Raw genomic sequence first — 22,596 nt, forward strand, 5'->3', positions numbered from 1 at the left:
TTGGCTTTTACCAATGCTATTCAACTGTTGTGGCTCTGAAGTTGCTGTCAGCTGTTTCCGGCTATCTGCCATTCTCTGTGCCTTTCCAGACTTGTGCTTTCTCTGCTTTTCTTTCTTCACGCTATCAAGGATTGAGTGTGTTTCAGCTCAACCATCCAGTTGTGCAAGCCCCCATGGTTATTTTCTACTCAAGTTCCAGCTCTAGCTGTTAGGGTACAGAACATGCGGTTGTATGGGAGGGGATCAGATGTAGATCTCAGACATGGCTCAGTAAGAAGCAGCATGAAGACACACACAGATAACTTTCCTGCCTTATTAAAGGCTTTTATGCCCTTTCTGCAGGAAAAGGAACCTCCATACTACCCTTCCCAGCAGACACCGGGCCAAGAACTACTAAACCCTCGCCACGATGGGTGGAGGACACGTGCGCATGCGCGCGCGAGCTGAAGCACGGGATTTGTGCTCAGACATCCGACAGAGGCAGACCTGTTTCCAGGAGCTCCGAGCAAGGTGAGCAGCATGAGGGGCCACGCCCCAGCCAACCTTCCTCCAGGCCCCTCACACATGCAAGCTAAGTAGCGCCAGTGCTGGGGAGCTTAGCCAAGCGTTGGGGAAGATCCGCACAGTACAGCTAAGCCGCGCTGAGGATCAAATGCCAAGAAGCTTTCCAAGTTGTCAGGGGCACACGCAGGGGGTGTCGTCCGTATCCTGGAGTCCACCCTGCTCCATAGAAGCTAAGTTATTAGCGCAGGAGCGTTCCTAGCCACAAACTGATACAGCACAAGGGGGGCAAACAACTGCACACAAACTCGAGTGCAGTGCATATCATTAGCATGTGTAAATTGCTATGTGCGCTACCTATAGGAATCCGCGGCTGGCAGAACGCGACTTGTACTGAAGTCGCACCTCGCCAGATGCGTCTAGCAGCTAACCCAAGGCCCATTCTATCATGTGTGTTTCTTAACACATGGTCTTCCATTTACCACGGGGCCAGGTGGGGCTGCTTTATCGCATCAACAGTGTATGAACCATCACAGGGACAAGCAAAAGTATGCGAACAAAGCAGCAGACAAGAGTGCTTGTTTGGGGAGGAGTTACAGAGTTTGAGGCGTGAATGGTGTTATGTGTGAGTGGGGAAAACACACACAGAATAGTTACTCATGCTCTCTTTGCAGAATTGAACTGCTCCTGTTACCAGACCTGAGAGTGCACAGGCAGGAGGCCAGCACTCACCCCAGAGATAAGTCTCTCCTTGGCTCGTCTTTGAGCCACTTTGTACAATGTACATGAAGTACATGGTTTCTCTGATTGAGTATTTGTAATTGTCAATAGTTGTATTTTGTATTTTCACTACTTTCTCTTGCCCATCCACCTCCCCTCTACTGACCCTCTTTCCGGTTATCCTTAATACCGATGCCTATCCAACCAACGGATCCCTAACGCTCTTTCCCCGCTGGGGTCTCGGAAGCCTGTGTAAGTTTTACCATGCAGGCAGCCAGACCGCGAAGGGGGTGGTTGGTTCATGCCACTCCTGCACCTGGAGACTGGAGCTGTGACACTACCCATCGGTAATTGCATCCTCATTGATTGTTGTGTACTGAAATAGCTCCCCATCCTGTTAAACCATTGTTCAACTGTGCTACCTTGGTAGTAATTGCATCATTCTGCTTGGACATGTGCTTGGCCATATTCAGCGACTTCAAGTCATCTACTGGAGACTCTTCCAGGGTTTTTTTGTGGCTACAGCCTTTTTCCAGGTTTGGGGGTTTGGCTCCTTGGAGTTCTCGGCGATTTGGTATTTTTACCAGTCAAGGTGGCCTCTGAGGGGATGGGCCATTTTTACACAAAAGGTGGAACAAGGAAACCAAGGGGTAGGGGGATCCTGAAGCCAGGTAGACTAGAAGGAAGAAGCCAATGGACCCCAGACACAGTTCTTCTAAAGGTCATGGTGATGAGTAAATGAGGGAGGGCCTTTTGTTGACAGACAGTACCCTTGGGCTACAGTGTTTGGGCACTCCCTGACATTGTCATTTTCGGGTGCTATGTACATGATGTGTTCTGCTGGTCAATGGCTGTTCCTGTGTTGGGTTTACTTTTCAGGTGTCAATGGATTGTTGTTTTTTGACATACTGGGGTGAACACATGGCCAATGTTCACATGTGATGTGTACAGGACACTGAGGGTCACTTGATTTCACATGCATGATTTGAGTGCATGTCCCTACTGACACACACACTTACACAATCCTCCACCACACATACAACCACCCTTCCATGCCCACGCGTGCACACAGATTGCCTTCTCTGGCATGCTGTGTCCCTGCAGCGCATGATCACTTACCATCTGGGGATCGAGTACATGCGTCAATAGGTTATTTTTGTTGCTTGTCCTTTTTATATGATGCTCAAGGTGTATCGCCAGCACAATGGCTGCTCACTGTGCTTGTACTTTTGGTTTGCTCTTTTGCTGTTGCATGCCATGTCATGGTGTGGCGGACAAGAGTGGTGTGGGTTGGGAGGGTTTGGGTGACATACAAGTGATTGTTATGTCCTGTTTTGCAAGGGATGGTGTGATATACACCTTGCATGTGTTTTCTTTTTGGTCTCACAGGACATGTTATGTTTAAGTAGCTAGTTATGCACACAATGTAGCACTTCTGTGGCAACATTCTCAGGGTGGTAAGGTTGTGACAGTTGAATGTCTCTTTGTCATCATCGATTGTCACCTGGTATGTGCCAGGCCTGTGTGGACTCCGCAGGGGTGGGAGTTTAGGTGAAAAATGTGGCACAAGCTGGGTCCGGGCTGCCTCGCCACGTGCCCTTTCCTCTCCCATGGGCAGCACCTTTGCCTGTGGTTGGGGATGTGGGGGCATCACCATGTCCACCGGTATGCCCCGCCATGTTGTACCATTGTGCAGGACACATGCTGCCACAATGATCCTGCACACTACTGGGGCTGCATATAGTAGCTGCCCGCCAGAGCAGTCAAGGGAGCGGAAGCGTTACTTGACCAGTCCGAATGTGCGCTCCACTATGCCCCTGGTTGGAATATGGGCAGCATTGCATCTTACCTGGGGGTGGTGTGGTGGGGTTCCGTATTGGCGTCATCATGTGGTTGCTCAGAGGGTAGGCACTGTCCCCTGGGGAGGTGAGGATGGTTGTCATTAGTTGGGTTTGTGTATTTGTCTGTGTGTGACATGCATGCATGTGCACAGACATTTGTACTCACCTAAGAGCCACGTGTCGCCATGCTTCCCAGCTTCCAGGTCCCGGCTCAGGGTGGACATTCTGTATATGAAACTGTCATGGGAAGACCCAGGATAGTTTGAATGGACAGAGGTGATGATTCCATAGGCATCGCATATAACTTGTACGTTGATGGAATGCCAGTGCTTGCGGTTTCGATAGATGTGCACAGTGGCCCTAGGTGGATGTATGGCCACATGGGTGCAATCTATAGCACCGAGCACTTTGGGGACGTGTGCCACCCTGTAAAAGTTCATGACCACGGCCTTCCTTTCTGCGGGTGTTCTGGGCAGGTATATGTGCCTGCGGACTGAGGGGCGCACAGTCATGATTGCCATCACCTGGTGTAGGCAGCGTGACTGGGTGGCCTGTGAGACACCTCCAACAATGGCAGCTGTCTGCTGAAATGACCCAGTGGCCAAAAAATGCAGGACATTGAGCACCTTTTCCAAGGGGCTCAGTGCTTGGGAGCACAAGGTGGGTGATGTGAGGTCATCCTCCCACTCAGTGACCAGGTCTAGGATGATACAAGGTGGAAACCGATACCTGCCATAGACCTGGTCACAAGGCATCCCAAAAAGGCTGGTCCTAGGCAAAGAAATGTGGGGCTTGGCTATTCTCCTCCTCCTGCGGTGACCCACGATCAGTGCTGAGAGAAATGGGACATTCATTGTAGCTGTATATACGTGTTTGTTGTTTGCGCGCACTTTTAAACTGTGCTGGGACGCGTCAGCCTGCCTTCTTGTGGCGGACGTGTTTATGCCTGTGCGTGTCTTTTGGCGTTCGCGGATTTCCTGTATTAGAATCCATGAATACGTGTTGTTCGTGCGTGTGTGGGCATTCCGTCTATTTTCCAGCAGTACTTCCCCAGTTACGCCTTCATTTTCACGCGTTGTTCCCCTTTCTGTGTGTTCCGCCCCCTTTTTGGTGTGTGCGCTACACGTTGTGCACTTTCGCTGTGTGTGTCACACACAGCGTTCGGGATGTTGAGGTGATGTTTGCGCCCGTGTGTGCCACCCACGGATTTGGTGCACATCCCGGGTAAAACACGCGCAGTGCCTTCCATGAATCGCAAGCATGCGCATGCGCTTGCTTTTTCACGCTTGCACCAGCTTGTGGCACAAATTTTGGTGCACATTTGTTCCATGAATTGGACCCCCTGTGTCTTCTGAAAACCTTATTTCAGCTTCAGAATGTGCGCAGAATATTTCTAGTAATTTCCACATGTTTATCTGTGTGCATTCGCAATTTAGAAATGCATTTAATATTTTGTAAGGTCAGGTACACAGGGTCATACACCATACAATTTGCGCTTACAGTTCCTTATCATTACTGAGTGTTAATGTACCACAGCAGGCTGCGTTCTGCAACATATGCTTTTCATGTGCTTTTAAATTTTGCTTTTTACTATATTATTGCCTGGTTGATGCAGAACAAAATGGAGGCAATTCGTTACCTAGGGACTGATGTACAAAAGCTTTTCTAAATGAGAAAAACCCATTGAAAAAGACTTTGTAAAACAGCCCCATATATTAAAACCTGCAGGCAAAAGGAATGTGCAAGTTCACTATACATGTTTTTGGGCAACTTGCCTTTTATACTATCTCTAACAGCAGACATGAAACTATTTACCTGAACCTTGGGGCCAACGCAACGCGTCTAGGGAAACCAAAATTAGATTTGATGCAATGTTGGTGTAGTACTGGTGTAGTTTCTTAATCAGCATCATCAATATGTGCCACACTTATGTCTCTGGAAATGCAAGATGTGACGTTATAGCTTATTATGTATGTCTTGTGTTACAGTCAATGCACTTTTCAATAAATTGTAAAACAGTCTCCTCACTATAATGGCCTCATTTTGGAGCCTTTTCTTTCCATAAAAGCATGTGAATATGTGTTGTTCCTATATATTGGCACTGTTTTCTCACAAAATAGTGTTTTACTTCTTTAAGTCAACCTTTTGTTACAGATTAAATGCAACATTGCAATAACATGGTGGTGGAAGTAATGTGAAAAATGTATAGGATCTGCAGATCAGAGTTCTCCTGTGCTTTTTAAAGTCTCTTAGGGGCTAATTCATGGAATTATTTGCACCGAAAAACAGGGATTTGTGTGCCATTCTGCCCGCAAATCCCCATTTTTTAATCAAGGATTTGCGGGCAGAATGGCGCACGAATCCCCGTTTTTCGGCGCAAATAATTCCATGAATAAGCCCTTAGTCTATTCCTTCTTTAATTGGATTTTCAGTGTGTAGGAAGTCATGTATATCACCAGAAGTATATTCGCAACAATGAGTATGACAAACCATGTGGGGGCCCATAAATTGCTGAACATGCAACAAGCATCAGCGTGAAGTCAGAACCAGTATTCTTTTGTGTGAAGCATAACTGCCAAGATACTTGACTCCAATACTTCATTTCTGTCGTCCATCTTTTTTGAAGTAGTTCACTAGCTGACATATTAGTAAAGACGTTTCCAGTTTCTAGTGCATGAGCAAATCTGCAGCATGGATATGCCAGTTCACTTTCAAATTAAAGATGGAAAATGTATTCAATGTTTTGACAGAATCTTGGATCTGCAGAGTACATTCTAAGAGAACGGTTCTACAATGCACTGATTTTCAAAGGTCTGTCCCATTCTACAATGCACTGATTTTCAAAGGTCTGTCCCATGTCTCCCTGCTCTTCTTGTAGGGAATAGTAGTGGAAAACAGTGAGCTTCTAATCACTTTTCCCATCCACTCATTGGAGACCGTTTTATCCTGAAACATTTGGTATACTTCTAAAGTATAGTTCATACTATCTCTTGAATGTAGTGGATTGTGTATTGGCCAAGCATGTTATCCAAATTGTTAGGCTCAAGACGTGAAAACGGAACAGATTCTGGTGTGTCTCCGTGTATTTTGGTTGTTTCTTTTATTTGATCCATCTTTCTGTCTTTGAGATATTTAATGTGTCGTTTGAGAAACACCATAGCTTCCTTTACTTTTTTAAGTCAAATAGTTGCTGCTAGGTTTGTCGCGGTTTGTTGGTACTCCAAATGAAGTGGGCTGGTTGAAATTGTGAAAATCAGTTCTGCTAGTCGCGGAAGCGAAATCTGTGAGATTTTGATCGGTTTTCCTGCAATCCACCATTCCGCCCACCCTGCATATCAAAAAGAGCAGCGCAAAGTTTCTCGTGCCGTCTCGTGAACAGAAATGAGCGACGCAAAGTTTCTTGTGCCGCTGTGCGACCTAGCATTAATCGAAAAGGGCATTACAAAGTTTCTCATGCAGCTCCACGAACTTAGCACAAATCAAAAAGAGCGGCACAAACGTTCTTGTGGCGCTGCACGAACCTAGCACAAATCAAAAAGAGCGGCACAAACGTTCTCGTGGCGCTGCACGAACCTAGCACAAATCAAAAAGAGCGGCACAAACGTTCTCGTGGCGCTGCACGAACCTAGCACAAATCAGAATGAGCGGCATGTAGGTTGTTGTGCTGCTGAGCAAACCTAAGACAAATCTAACAAAAAGTGGCACAGATTTTCTTGTGCTACTGCGGGAACCAAGCACAGTTTGAAAAAAATGCACTAAGTCTCACTTGCCGCTGCTCAAAACTAACACGGATCGAATAAAAACACTGCAATGTTTCTCATCACGCTAGACGAAACTGCTCAAAACCGTGCAACATTTTAGTGGCGGAGGAAACATAATGCTGATTTTGTATAATTGTTAGAGTGGGATTCCACACTTTTGAGCATATATACAGTATATATACTTTTAAACTAGGGAAAGCTTTATTTGTCCACGCAACTTAAAAAAGGAGCAGGTTTGACAACGAGTGCAGTGAAAAGGCAAGTACGCTCATGCGGATGTCTGCTAAGGGGAAATGGCATGAACTCAATGATGCTGTAAAAAACAAGGAAAGCACTGCTTTTCGGAAGTTAGTAACTCTGAGTAGTCTGGAATGGAGGAATATAATCCATATTAATATTCCAGAAGGGGTTTGGCTGGCACATTTCTCTGGGTTGCATAGTGAGGTGATATTTTTTATGCCAGATTTATTTAACAAGTCAAGTAATGAGACAAGTAATTTACAATTTAAAACTGTAAAATATAGGAGGTGCAGGAAGCTATTATCTGTCAAAAAAGTGGGAACACACACAGACTTGATAAGATTCCTATATATCTTTTTAAATAAGAGCTGAATGTCTGGGCACCAGTTTTTCATTGAATTTTTAACACTGTGACAAGTCCGTCCAAGCCTCCATATTCTCGTACTCTGTACAAAATAGCCCCCCTGTACAAAAAGGGTAACGGGTAGGACCCAACCAATCACCAACCAACATCCCTTTTAGATGCTGCCAGGAAGTACTTTACCTAGGCAGTATGACAACATCTATTGGAGTGGGATGCTAATGCGGAAATTGTAAGTCATCTACAAGCTGGGTTCAAAGAAGTCCAAAGCACAATAGATCAAATCTTGTGTCTATTTATTTTGCAAAACAAAACGGTGATGGCTGGAAGGTTTTGAATTAATCATAACCACGGGCACAGCTCTGGGCAACCCTCCAGGCCATCGTTTTTCAGCCGGCCAAGCCATTACAGAAGGGGAAAAACCATATGCAAATCAGGCTTTGTACTACCCCAAAAGGGGCAGTCCAGCCCGAACTGCTAGGTCACATCCCTTCTGCACAAGACCACAAGCATCCCCAGATATGTTTCAGCCTTGCTGGGCGTCATCATTGAGGAGTAGCTTGGGTCTCAAGGCCCGGCAAACTCGGGACCTACATCTGGGCATACCCGTCCCACTCGGGTGACTTTAGCAAAACAAAAAGGTGATAGCTGGAAGGTTTTGAATTAATCATAACCACGGGCACGCTCTGGGCAACCCTCCAGACCATCATTTTTCAGCCTGCCAAGAAATTACAGAAGGGGAAAAAAACATATGCAAATCAGGCTTGGTCCTACCACAAAAAGGGGCAGTCCAGCTCAAACTGCTAGTCCACATCCCTTCTGCATGAGACCACTAGCATCCCCAGACATGTTTCAGACTTTTTGGGGGTCACCAGTGAGGAGTAGCTTGTGTCTCTGGGCCAGGCAGACTATTTATTTAGCTGCAGCAGTAAATTGTGCTGAGGAAAGTTTGCATCTATGCTACTTTTATCGCCCTAAGGATCTCTTCCACAGTCAATTATGGGAAACTCTGATGGAGATGGGCATACCAGTAGGGCTCCTCAGAGCAATTTAGTACTTAAATAAGGAGAGTCCAAGCTACTGTCTACTGGAATTTGGTTGGTGATGCCACTACGTGTACCCAAGTACAAAGAGGGGTCCATCATGGATGTTTATTTGCCCCATGTTTTTTTCTCAGTATTTTATATAAACAAACTGGTGCTTTCACTGATCCAAATAAACACAGACTCTCCAAAACTTGTAATAGACAACATCCCCGTGCTGCTATTCGCGGATTACGCAAATCTCCTTTCCCTTACGCCCAAGGGATTTGCGAAACAGCTGAAAGTTTCAGCGAGGTTTGTAAGGTAAATGGTTTGGAGATAATTACTGAAAAAAGAAATACATGTTCTTTCACTCCCACACTAAGAAGAATGCACCTAAATGTCATTTGTTGGTGGGCGGTCATTTTAGGCCAAAATGGTCGCTTTGTATGATGCTGAGCTTTTGGGCAGTCAATAGTATTTAAAAATGGCAGTGCTGAAAAAAGTTTTTTAATCGAAGCTGTATGCTTACCAATATCCAAATCAGACTACATCCTACCTGCAGAATTAGAACTAAAACATATTCTGGATGAAATGGTTCTGAAGTCATTGTTATGCTGGGTCTGTTTACAGGCTTCCCCCACCTAGGGAAATTTTGCAAAGCGTTGGCCAATTTACTACCACAGGACGGTGGGAAGACCATCTCATGGTGTAACACATATTAGTACCCCGGCGAGAGACAATCAGAATGCAACAATCATTCTGATTGTCTCTCGCCAGGTCCCTACCCGGCCGGGAATACCTCAGTCGGGATTCCACGGCCTTTGTCCCCGGCGGGGGACGTGGCAGCTCCTCAGCCAATGAGGAGGCTCGAAGCGGGGCCTCGCCACGGCTGAGAAGCTGCCTTCGTCCCCCGCCGGGTACTCGGGTAAGTCTTTTATTTTATTTATTTTATTTTTCCCTCCCCACCCTCCCACCCGCCCCCCCAGCTTACCTTCTTGATCCTGCGTCCCCGGCGGGGGACGAGGAAAGCCTCCAGCCGTGTGGAGACTCGGAGCGGGGCCATCCCCGCTGTGCACCTTCACTTGGCTGGGGGCTTCCCTCGTCCCCTGCCGGGGATGGAGGTACTTTTTTTTTCTTTTCTCCTCCCCCCGTCCCATTAAACTCCCTCCCAACCCCACTTACCTTTTTTTTAATCCTTTTTTAGGAGCGGACGCGCTGGGAACACTTGTGTTCCCAGCGCGTCCGCTCCCGATGGCCACCATGGAAAGGGAAAACGGACTCCGTTTTCCCTTTCCATGGCAGCAGCCATTTTCTTGGTCGTTTTTTTTCTGTCCCAAAATGCCGCAGCGTTGAAACGCTGCAGCGTTTCGGAACAGAAAAAAATTGCTTTTAGTACCCCGGTCACGCAAATTTTGCGGGCTGGGATACTAATAGCAATAGAACCCTCGCGGCGGGGGCATTACCGACTCGGTAATGCCCCCGCCGCTCGGGTTCTATTGCTTAATTAAATCAGTTTTGTCCTCGGTAGGCCTCGTCCGTTTGTGGTAAATGGAGACACTGATGTTGGGATGAAGAAGAAAACCAAACCATCCTATTGTGATGTCATTAAAACTAGAAACTGGGCAAAAAAAGGTAATCTTTGACACATTTATTTATTTATCAGGCGCCAAAAGGCTGTGGGCATCAGGGCACTGGAACAAAAACACAATAGACGGTCCATATAACACAATACAACGTTCAGAAATTGGGCAGAATGGGAAGGACGATGTCATGAAAGGTTCAGAGATGGTTACCTGAACAGGTGAGTTTTAAGGCTTTTCTGCAATGTCTTCAGGTTGCTGATTTCCAACAGAGATGTGGGCAGGACGTTCCGTGCTTTTGGCTGCTTTGACGGTGAAAGATTTTCCCAGGCCTTTTCTCGGTTGTATCTGGCACATCTGATCTGATTCTTTTGCTGCAGATCCCAAAGCCCTGCCTGGCTCATATAGTGAGATATATATTTTTTAAATAACATGGAGCAGTGCCATGTATGCACTTATGTGATAACAACAGGGTCTTGAAGAGAATTCTGTTGCGTTCAGCCAGCCAGTTTAAATCTTTTCTGTGCTGTGTAATATGTTCAAATTTCCGAAGTTTATTTATAATGCGCCCATCTTTGTTTTGTGTTACCTGGCATTTGTTTATATTGGTTTCTGATGCCCCCACCAGCAGGGAGTTGCATTAGTCCGGCATCGATAGTATAGTGACCTGGGAAATCGTGGCTGCATTCTTCTGTGACATGTGCGGTCAGTGTTTTTTAGGTGGCAAAGGGAGTAATTGCAGCTGTCTATGATTGGTTTCACGTGTGCCTCAGATGCTGGTGATGTTTCCAGGTGAATCGCAAGGGTTTTAACTTTCTCCTTGACCAGTATATCATAGGTTCTGATTCAGATTTTGGAATAGTCGTTATTTAGTTTTTGGTTCGAGAGGTTTGTGAGCTGAAACTCAGAAGCTCTGTTTTTCCCTATTTATGCATAGCCAATGGTTAGCCATCCAGTTTTCAATGAGATGGTATATGGCAGTTAGAGTGGCTGCATCCTTTGCATAGTCACCTGTGATTTCGAGGACCAGTTGCGTGTCATCAGCATAGTTTGAGAAGAACACACCCATGCTTTCCAGTAAATCATAAAGAGCTCTGATGTAGAGATTAAAGAGTAGCAGAGAGAAACTCACCCCTTGCGGGACCATGCACCGCACCTGTGATTGCAAGATTCCCTGTTTGAAAAAAATTAGAGAAATCATTTGAGAGCTTGGGCTGGCATTTCCCTAGTTGACCGAGAGTTTCCTTGGAAATACCATAGTCTACCAAGTCAAAGGCAGCTGATAAATCCTAAAGGGCCAACATGCCTGATTTGCCCTCCTCGGTTAACAGTAAGATGTGGTACTGAAGATCTAAAAGTGTGGTCTTGGTACTGTATTTGGGTCTGAAGCCAGATTGTTTCCGGTGTAGGATGTTTTCAGATTCAATGGGCCTCATTCCGAGTATGGCGGTAAGGGATAGCGGCCACCGGTAACGAGACCGGTGGCGGTAATCCCTTACTGCCATACTCCGAGTTCCCTCTGCGCCCTCGCCCTTAACGCCTGCTTTGAGCAGGTGTTAAAGTCGAGGGCGCAAAGGGGCCTCCAAGCCAATAACGGTGACCGTAATGAACGGTCACCGTTATTTGCATCTTCCCCATTCCCATTGAGCCCTATGGGGGCTCATTTGGGAATGGGGAAGAGCCTTGGTGAATGGGGAATTACCGCCCTGCCAACCTTGGAATGGGGCGGTGATTTCGCCATCCACCAAGGCGCTGCCGGTCCGGGTACGGCGTCAACCAAGGCGTTAATAGCGCCATTGGTTAGCGCCGTACTCGGAATGAGGCCCAATATATGCCTGATATTGCTTGTAAGCTGCTTAATTGAGGATTTTCAGTAGGATATTGCAGTTTGTGATGGGTCTGAGTTTTTTGTGATCCTTAGGGTCTAAGTTAGGCTCCTTTTGAATAGGGGTGATTTCATCGGTCTTAATGCCGATGGACACTTTGCCGTCCCAAAAGATGCGTTGGAGAATCTGGTTAAAAAGGGTGGAAAAAGTTCTCTGTGAGAAAGAATAATATTGGAGGGAACTATATTTTCAGAGCAGGCTGTGGGTTTCATATTTTGTAGGATATTGATCATGTCACTGGTTTCTAGTTTGGTGAACTTAAAAGAATGGCATGTTTCGCCAGCTGTCTTTTGTTTTGTCGAGTCTAGGCTGGTGTCTTCTAGCTTATTGTCTAACTGTATCTCCTGAATTTTAGATCTAGCTGTGATTATGTTCTCATTCAGGGCAGTTTGGACTGTAACTGTGCCTTTTGTGTTTGGTGAGAAAGGTATTTGAAGGGCGATGGATTTTTCAAGGGATTTGACGATGTCAAAGAGCTTTCTCAGGTTGTTTGGAGCATTTTCTATTTCATTGTTATCGTAGTTTGTTTCACTTATATTACCTTGTTCTTGTAGTTTTTATCTGCTTATTTCCAGGTAAACCTTATTGGATGTAGTAGTATCCCTCATGATAGTATTGAGGCAGTTTGTGAGTTCCGAATGATCTATTTTTTTATAGATCCTGGAATTGATGGATTTGGCCGGATTTTCGTGTTTTTCAGGTGCATGTGGAAGATGAAGAGTCCATTCAATAGAAGGTGATCAGACCAGATGCAGGGACGCATCTGGATTTCAAGAATGGTAAGTTTGCTTGTACAGATCCAGTCAAGGATGTGGTTTTTGTCATTGGGGGGGTGTTATTTTTAACAGTGTATTGAATATTGTTAAGGTCCAATTCAAGTTGCATGCCCTCTTTATCGGTCGTATTGCCTTTCCATCTGTTAAAATCCTTTGAAAGAAGTGTCGGCCTGTTGGTGCCTTCAACAGTACTTAGAATGTTAATGAGTCAATCATTAAAAAGTGGGCATGGACTAGGTGGTCTATACAGGAGGACAATATTTATGCAACTATTGGGATTCGGATTCCATTTGGCGAGGAGTAACTCGCATTTGTGTCCGCTTATTGGGGCAGAGAACAGGGCTAGCTCAGTACTCGCAATTATGGCAACCCCCCTCCAATGTCGGAATCAATATTCTTGCAAAGTATGTAATATCCCTGTGGGACCACTAGACTGATGGCAGGACCACTGGCGTTGTGAAGCCAAGTTTCGGTCAGATATAAAATGTCAAGCTCTTTTTCTATAATCATATCATGGATGTTCAGTGCATGATTATTTGGTGACCTTGTATTTAGAAGTGTCATTTTTAGTGTGGTGGATGTCGTTGTTTGGACTAATGGCAGCTGAACATTGGTTTTAATGTCCGATATGGGCTTTGAATCTGAGGCGTTTTCTGTAAGAGATGTCGGCTGGAGTCCTACAAAATAGGGTGTGTCTAATATGGATTCTTCAATTATGGTTTGAGAATTCATCTGTATTGCAACTGCACTGTATTCAGTTCTGTTGGCCTGATCTATTTTTGAGTTTTTTAAGAAATTAATTAGTGTGATCCTGTTTGCTCGGAGGGCAGCTAGAGAAAGCAGTTATCCTTTTAGGAAGCCCATGATGGATTATACAAAAAAGGTAGCAGGCGCCCCTCTCTCGAAAGAACACGGCATGATAACCTGTTCCGTGGTTATTAACCACTTTGAGAGTTTGCAGCCATCTGCTTTTTTCTCACTGTACCTTTCACAGATGGGAAATATCCATTTGCATATCAGTCTTTGTCCAGCACCGAAATTCTATGGCAATTCCTTTCTGAACAAGAGTACCAACAGTAACCCCATACACGTGTTTCAGCCTTGTTGGGCCTCATCAGTGAGGTGAAGCTGTGCCTCTCTGAGGCCAGTGAGCAGGGAGTCCACGTCTGGTTGCCCCCTGGTAACTTAGGGTGACCAACCCCAAGTTCCTTCCAAAAATACAAAAAAGGTAGCAAGCGCCCCTCTCTCGAAAAAACACGGCCTGCTAACCTGTTTAGTGGTTATTAACCAATTTGAGAGTTCGCAGCCATCTGCTTTTTGTTCACTGTACCTTTCACAGATAGGAAATATCCACTTACATATCAGTCTTTGTCCCGCCCACATGGGCTATCCAGCACCGAAATGCTATAGCAATTCCTTTCTGAACAAGAGTACCAACAGCAACGCCATACACATGTTTCAGCCTTGTTGGGCCTCATCAGTGAGGTGGAGCTGTGCCTCTCTGAGCACAGTGAGCAGGGAGTCCACATCTGGTTGCCCCCAGGTAATTTAGGGTGACCAACCCCAAGTTCCTTCCAAAAATACAAAAAAGGTAGCAGGCGCCCTTCTCCCAAAAGAACACGGCATGATAACCTGTTCAGTGGTTATTAACCACTTTCAGAGTTTGCAGCCATCTGCTTTTTGCTCACTCTACATTTCACAGATGGGAAAGACTATTTGCATATCAGTCTTTGTCCCGCCCACATGGGCAATTCCTTTCTGAACAAGAGTACCAACAGCAACCCCATACACGTGTTTCAGCTTTGTTGGGCCTCATCAGTGTGGTGAAGCTGTGCCTCTCTGAGCACAGGGAGCAGGGAGTCCATGTCTGGTTGCCCTCTGGGCACAGTGAGGGGCATGGGTGATGCTTGTGGATGAGGGCGATGTCCCTCCTGCATCTATACTGCAATGACATGTTGTATGGTGACATTGTGCAGGACACAGGCTACCATGATGATTCTGCATACTACTGGTGGTGGGGAATATAGCAATATGCCACCAGAGTAGTCAAGGCAGCAGAAACATGAGTTGATCACCCTGAATGTGTGCTCCACTATGCCCCTCGTGGTTCTCTCAAAAGAACACGGCATGATAACCTGTTCAGTGGTTATTAACCACTTTGAGAGTTTGCAGCCATCTGCTTTTTGCTCACTGTACCTTTCACAGATGGGAACGATGGATTAGAAAGTCAAGGAACAGTCGGTATAACTGAGAAAAAAAAACAGAGGAATTTAGAGAGGAAAATGTAACTGCATGACACGAAATAAATGTACGCCCGATACCGCTGATGACAGAGAGGACCGGTGAAGACCGACTTGGCCAGGAAGAGCCGGTGCTAAAGCGCCTGACGTTTCTATAAGAGCTGAGCCGGTGGTTGTGGGCTATGTAGTCGCAATTCAATGTGGGCTTCTCTGATGTAAAGCATAGATCCTTCTCCCAAAACAATTTACTCTTGCACAGTTTCACAGCACACACATAAATGTTAAAATAAAATTACAATGCGCTAAGATGGAAAGTGAAATACAATGTAATTTTATATGCACGCAAGATCAGACGGCTGCTTTAAAGAATTCACAGCCTCTGAAAGCCACGAATGCTGGGTCTTATCAGATAGTCAATGTTACATGCGTATTGGTGACAGAAACACGGACCTGTACGTCAAAATGATACGAATGAGTTTGGTCCCTCATATGTGCGTTCTTTGTATATGAAATTTTGTTTTCGCTCGTTACCTCTGGGGTCCATAATGAACATGCGGAACATGACACATTCTGATAAGTGCAGCTGCTGCATAGTTCAAACAGAAAGCTTTGAACATTTGCTTTGCTTTTGCCCAAGTCATGCTTTATTCAGATCTTTCTACCTTAAACTCTTTTCGAGAGCTGTTTATATTTGTACCATTGTTGATGCAATATCATTCTGTAGTTTAACCAGGATTAAGACAGTCACAGCCTCATTAGCAAAATGTATACACAGAGTTTGGCTAAAAAGAAGAGCAATGACCACTACAGCATAACTGATTCATAATGAATTTTAGTTTACATATAGCTTAATTTTTGTTTTATTATCTAAGACCCTGCTGCATTTTTACTAAAACAGGATCATTTATTATATGATCGTTTATTGTTATGTTTGTATGATGTAAAGGACTTTAACTGTGATTTTTAAGATTCTGGGTATGAATCTATATTCACTGTGGGATGTATGAGCCAAATAAAGTCTTTTTGACTGACTGAAATAATGATTATTGCAATAGCTCCAATGCCACATCTTCTCCTACCTCTTTTGATTTCACCATCTCTACTATTGCTCCGCCTCACTCAATTCACATCATCTCCATCTATCGCCCTCCTGGTCCTGATTGGGCAACTTCTTGATTCTGTTTACACTAAACATCACCTCATTTGCTTAGGTGATCTTTAACCTTCCCTCGCCAACTATTCTCAGAAATCCGAATGTCAGTCTATTCTTAGTGACCACAGTCTCCACTCTATCCCTACGCGACCTACCCAAACAGGGGGGGAACTCTTTGGATCTCTTATTCCTCTCCACCTCTCTCTCAGTCACCACCATTTCCTTTCTACCCTCTGACCTCTCCTTACCACTGCATCACCTATTACTAAAAGGACATATAAACACTATGCCATTTCTCCCTTTCTCTCTGAACTACAGATCTGACTCTCCTCCTTCACAACTAACGCCTCTTCCACCAAAACTGCCTTCTCCAGCTTCCAGTCCCTTCTATAGGACACATTTTCTTCTCACTTCCCACTGCTTACTTTCACCCCTAAGTCACAGCATCCGCATTCCATGTGTCATCCCATTCATAACCTCTTGCTGCACAGACATGCATCGGCTGCTGCGCAAATGAAGGTGTACCCACTCGCACGAGGACCTGCAACTATACCTCTCTGCCCTATACTCTCTCAAGTCCTCTCTTGATAGAAGAACATGGAATTCTACCTCACCTTCATGTATTCTTACTCCAACCATCCTCACCATCTTCCAGGGACCCTAAACTCACACCTCACTCCGAAATCTATGACTATCAACTCCATTTTCACAGCTAAAGACCTGGCTGAATACTTTGTTGCAAACATTTCAAAAATGAGAGACTCTCTCCTGACCTTCCTCACACTTCCTCCTCCTACTTTCTGCAATCTGATTACTCTACCAACATCCTCTGACTCTATCTACCACTTTAGTAGCACTAATACTGACAAAATCCTATCTCTACTAATGAAAGCTAAACCCTTTTGTGCTCCATAAGACCTTGTTGCTCCTCAGCTAGTCAAGCCTTTTGTCCCTTTTGTGGCCTATCACCTCACTGAACTCGTCCACCTGTACTTTGACTTGCTTGCTTACCCTCTATTTTCAAAACAGCCACGGTCATCCCTTGTTTTAAAGAGCAAGGTGCTGACCCGAACCTACTGGCTACCTTCCGCACTACTCTAAAGTGCTCGAAAGGGTTGTGTTGAACCATTTTACCAATTTCTTAGACATCTTAGATGTACTTTCATTTGAAAATGATGTTACCCAAATTCTATCCTCTAACTCCAAACCCAAATCACAAACAATCATATTGGGTGATTTTAATCTATGTTACCGTGAACCATGGACAAAAAAGCCCTAGCCAACACCATGTCTGCCCTTGGGCTAACACATAGGATCCACAATCCCACTCATGTGAAAGTCCGCACTCTTGATTGGCTCGCAGACATCAACTGCGAATACACTATCTCATCCAACCCCCCCTGTCCATGGTCAGATCACCACCTCATTACCTTCAAAATTGAAACACTCACAAATAGGAACCTCAACCCGAAACTAGCCCCAGAAGTCCTAACCAGAAATAAACGAAACATAACGGCTGACAACCTACTGCCATTACTGCAACCGTTCATAGCAACCCAAATCAAGAACAACCAAGACCCAAGCATTATGACCAACAATACAATGACACCATACTGGCAGCCATAGACCAAATGGCCCCCCTTGAACTTCGCAAAGCCAAACAACCCGCGCATCTCAACGGATGGTTCACCCCCACACTAAACACCTTAAGAAAAACAAAAAGAAAGGCTGAAGCCTCTTCAAAGAAATCACCCACCGAACTAAACAAAACTGCCTTCCTTAAGGCCGCTAAAGATTATAAACTACAAGTCCTCCAAATCAAAAGCGCACTGTAAAACGACAGAATCACTAAAGCCAACTCAAAATGTAAGGAATTATTCTCTATCCATAGAAAGTTAGAAAGCCCCATCTCTTGTAGAAAACTGCAATAAAAATGCGAACCTGTTGCCTCGACAACCAGTATACTCTCTTGGGCAAAATCATGCAAATACAGGCTAAAATATCTACAAAAAAGAAAACGCTAGCTAACCCCTCTGCCACAGTTAATCACCAACATAAACCCACCAAAAACCCAGAAACTCCTCCCTTCAAATTCTCGTTGGTCACCAACCCAGAAGTCCTCCAAATCATATCTAGTTTGAAACCTTACAAATGCCAAGGGGATCCATGCCCATCATCAGTCATCAAGGACTGTGCACCCCAAATTGCCCCTTTCATCACCAATCTGATAAATGCCTCATTCTGAAACAAATGTGTCCCAATGGACCTAAAAAATGCATGGGTTCTACCATTGTTAAAATAAAAAAAAACTCCCTTGTCCTCAACACCCCCACTAATTACTGCCCCATCACAACAGTCCCATTTCTTCTAAAGATTTTACACAGAGTTGCTTACCTCCAAATTCAGAAGTACCTGGAAGATAACAACATTCTGGGCCTCAGGCAATCCGGCTTCTGCCCGAGACATGGGACAGAAACAGCCCTTTGAGGTTTAAAAGTCCAAAAGGATGATATGAAAGATAAAGGGAAGCTTGCCCTGCTCCTCCTACTGGATCTTTCTGCTGCCTTTGTTTGGCGGTCCATATTATCCTATGCAACCACCTCAGAACTGCCGCACAATTCTCACCCAACGTCACCCTATGGATAAAGTCCTTCCTCTCTGACAGACCTATGAGAGTTTTTTCACCTAAGGTAGAGGCACCACCCACTCTGGTCAACTGTAGAGTACTGTAAGGCTCATGCAAGTCTCCCACTTTATATGACATATTTACAAAGTCCCTGTTTGACCGTCTTGATGGCCTGGGCGTCACCTATATTAACTATGCAGATGACGCACAGGTACTCATACCCATCACAGGAGACCATGCCTCTGACAACCTCACACTCAATGCCATTTATCAGACCATAGAGGCATGGAAGGCACACCACGGGCTGGGTCTCAGCGATGACAAGATCAAGCTGCTCCTCAGAGGATCTCAAATTAGGCTTGCCAAACTCAGCACTGCATTTCAATCCTTTAACATCGATGCAACAACATTGCAGTCTTCAACCAGGTTAAAACATTGCGATTTTACTTAGACTTCTCCCTCACGTTAGCCAAACAAGTGAACGCCACCGCCTCAGCCACTTCCTACACATGCAAACTCATGAAATCCTGCAGACTCTTCTCTCTACCGACAGCTGCATAACACTGGCAGAGCCCTAGTACTAACCTGCGTAGACTACTGCAGCGCCCTATACACCGGCACCATGACTTACAACATACATAGACTCCAGATGCTTCAAAACAACGCCATCAGAGCAGCACTGAACATTCCCAGGTCAGCACATATCTCAGCAACTAGACTGAAACTTCACTGGCTACCCATCCAAGAACGGATTTGGTTTAAAATGCTCATGCTATTTCCAAACCTCAGTCCACCAGTCCCACAAGAGCAGTCTACAAGCAACACCTCATCACCCCCAAATTCAAGCTACTAAAAGCAGGGGGCAGCAGCTTACCCACAATGGCCAGCAAACTATGGAACGCCCTACCAGTCCATTTTAGAGCTCAGGAATGTTAATGTTAATGTTAAAGGATATTAGTACAGCACGCTATCACCACCGGAGTGATCTCCTGGCGCTCTGGCGGCTCAGAAAAAGGGAGGGGGTGTGAGTTAGTGGGAATGAGCTGGAAAAGTGCAAGATAGCAGTGATGTGCTGTTGGCAGCCTCAGCCTGGTGGGTCCGTTGGCCGGGCTTGGGGTGTTTTTACGATCAGAAGTCGTCATGTGCTGTTGTACAAGTCTATGTGTGGTTTGTTTTGTTGTTGCAGTGTAGTGAAGTTTGTGCGGTTTGCTGCGTTTAAGGCTTGTGGTTGTGTTGGGTTCCAGTTTGAGAGGTGTATGCAGAGGAGTGGAATTGTTAGTGGGTTGGTGATTGCACGTTTGGTCCAGGCTTGGCAGGACAGTCTTATATCAATCATTGAATTACATTTTCATCTAGATGCGACACAAGCTAGGTTTAGGATTCCATCTAAGTGTGGCGTATGCTAACATTCACAAGCTATCTAGGTGTGTCGAATGCTAAGCTTAGGAATTCCCTTTAAGTGTGCTCATGCTAACATTCACATTTCTATCTAGATGCGACGCAGGCTAAGTTGAGGATTCCATCTAAGTGCGGCATATGCTAACATTCACAATTCTATCTAGATGCGACGCAGGCTACATTGAGGATTCCATCTAAGTGCGGCATATGCTAACATTCACAATTCTATCTAGATGTGGCACATGCTAAGCTTAGAAATTCCCTCTATGTGTGCATATGCTAACATTCACAATTCTATCTAGATGCGATGCGACGCAGGCTACATTGAGGATTCCATCTAAGAGCTGCATATACTAACATTCACAATTCTATCTAGATGCGACGCAGGCTATATTGAGTATTCCATCTAAGTGTGGCATATGCTAACATTCACAATTCTATCTAGATGTGGTGCATGCTAAGCTTAGGAAATCCCATTATGTGTGCACATGCTGACATTGGCAATTCTGTCTAGATGCAAATACTGTTGGATTTTATTTTCGGTAAACAGCTCAAAACTCACCTCTTCACACATAAACTGTGTTTCTGAAGTACATACTGTTTCAATGCATGTACTTGAATACACCTATATATATATTTGTATATTATAGAATGTGAAATTTTTAAAACTATAAAAATTAAAAAATGTATGTAAATATATCTGTATGTCTGTAACCTGTGCAACAACTGTAACATTTTTTCATGCAAGCAATCACCCAGATGCCCTTGGGCTTGGTGCGCTATACAGCCATCAAAATAAATAAATAAATAAATAAATTCACAACCTTCGAGATCCCCATAACAGGTTTCCACTCCTTTTACTCCACGGTAACTGCTCTCATGAATGTGTCTAACTTAATAGCCTCTGTTAAGCACTCCAACCTATCTTCTGTCCTAATTCTCCATGATCTGTCTGCAACCTTTGACACTCTTGATCACTCTGATCTCTTAATACACTCGTTCGCCTTGGTATTTGAGGTTGATACTTTGCCTAGATTGAATCCTATCACCTCAACAATTCTCGTGGAGCAACAACACATTTCAACTCACAGTGTTCCACAAGGATCTGTCTTGAGTCGGCTCCTCTCTGCACTCTACATTTTTGCTCTTCGGCATCTAATCTCCTCCTTTGGGTTTTCATACCACTTTTTCACAGATGAAACCCAAATCTTCTTCTCTATTCCTGAATTGTCTGCTGATTTCAATCTGTCATTAAATATTGGATGGTTTTACAGTCTCTGATGTCAAGTTCTACCAAAACAGAGGTGCTCTTTGTTAGGGAGAATTCTCATAAATGTGCTAATTCCCTTCACCTTAGAGACCCCCAGCAACTTTGCTGGATTTTGAGGACTTGATTTTTTACCTGGAGAGAGTGTGAGCCTTTTTTCCCACTCTCTTGTGTATTTTGATGTGTGTTTTGCTCTTGTGTTCTTTGATTATGGTGTTTTAGACAACTCTATAGGCATCATCTTTTCATGTGTGTCACCCTCAGTGCAGTGACACAGTGAAGCCTTTTAGGCTGTTCCAAGGTTTAAATCCCTTGACTGGGATAAACTACTGTTTCACAGAGAATGTAAAGTTAAATTGACTTTATAAGTCATTTTAAATTCCTAGACCCAGCACACACTATCTTACAATAGAGTGCTGGAGGGGTTACCTAGTATCCCCTATGTCTAGAAACTCAGGTAGCAGTCACATGCTACCCTTTCCTATTGAAATTGCTGTTGGCAGTGGTTTGCAACGAACTACCATGATTTTTCCCAACCGTGAACACCGGTAGCTAAAAATCACGGGATCCATGTTTTTCAAGATATCGTTTGAGCCAACTTTCTTTAAACAGGTCCCGGTCTTCTTTTTTCGTCATTTCTTTTTGGAAAGGTCCTTCTAGAGTTTGTCTCTACAGCCAAACTAGGTTTAGTCCCTTTGTTCCAACGCCTTTGTCGGGCTTCAGGACTGAAGACCGCCTCTGGCGCCCGAGTGTCTGGGGTGGGCTGAAAGTGAGGGAGGTGCCCGAAACTCCCTGTGCTTAGTCTCCTAGGAGACCCAAATGCACTCTGACATGATTGGCTTGCTGACTGTTTGGAAAGAACAGCCACCCTGCTGGGTGAGTGGCAGCTAGGCTGGAATGAATGGGAGAAAACTGTTTAAAAGGCGAGTCTTTTGGACTGAAAGGCAGAGTCGACCGCTGGAACGAAAGAACTGAAGACAAGCTGGAAGAGGACGGCTGCAGCAACTACTGGACCATTGGTTTGCCCGGTGGAGCCCTGCTGCAGGTCCGGATCACCAAGTTCACCTTGACAGAGAAGCCACTTCAAGGACGACACCTGATACCATTCTCAGAGCTGGTTAGGATTAACCAGAGAGAAGGACACCAGCTTGTGTGCTTGAAGAACAGCAACCGGAATCAAAGATTTGCCAATTTACCAGCTTTGTGATCTGTCCCCATGCA

This window comes from Ambystoma mexicanum, chromosome 6q (genome assembly GCF_040938575.1).
Source record: "Ambystoma mexicanum isolate Mex_15411 chromosome 6q, UKY_AmexF1_1, whole genome shotgun sequence".
Classification (NCBI taxonomy): Eukaryota; Metazoa; Chordata; class Amphibia; order Caudata; family Ambystomatidae; genus Ambystoma; species Ambystoma mexicanum.